We start from the raw sequence: 691 nt of genomic DNA, 5'->3' as shown, positions 1-691 counted from the left end.
AACCCTATACTAAACAAACAACAAACAAACTAGTGTATTCTTTTCTTGTCCTCCATCAGGTTGTGACCGTGCAGGCAGCCACACGAGTGACAAAATAGTAGCCTATAACTTCCGGATTTGTTTACCTGGTTATCTTTATAACAACGTGACGGATACGTACATCCGATCAACAGCAGAGCTTGTTTGTTTGTTTGTTTGTTTGTTTGGTTGTTTGTTTGGTTGTTTGTTTGTTTGTTTGTTTGAGTAAAGAGAAGCATATCGACACAATAATGGTCATTTAGTGCTGGGAAAAAGTAAGCCAGACAGAACAAACAGAAACAACAGAGGGGAAAATAAATAAATAGGACTTACCAGTGGCGCTCTCCAACCACCCACCAGCAGAGCAAAGTAGGCGATCTTACGACACATTTTGAACCACCATACACAAATCAGAAGCACGAGTTTGCATATTTCCTTGTATGCATGTTGTTGATGGAAGCATTAACTCATTGAAGGCGTTCATTCTCGTCACTTGACATCGCTCGAAGACCAGCTGTTTTGGGAAACTTTAATCCTAGGAAATATTACGTTGTAATTAACACACGACATGTTGTTCAATTCCATTTTCTCTGACTGAAACTCAAAGAAGCAAAATAATAAAAATAATAATAATAATAATAATAATAATAATAATAATAATAATAATAATAAT

The sequence above is a fragment of the Aplysia californica genome, unplaced genomic scaffold (genome assembly GCF_000002075.1).
Source record: "Aplysia californica isolate F4 #8 unplaced genomic scaffold, AplCal3.0 scaffold00127, whole genome shotgun sequence".
Lineage (NCBI taxonomy): Eukaryota > Metazoa > Mollusca > Gastropoda > Aplysiida > Aplysiidae > Aplysia > Aplysia californica.
The sequence above is the reverse complement of the archived record's forward strand: the minus strand, read 5'-3'. Positions refer to the sequence as shown.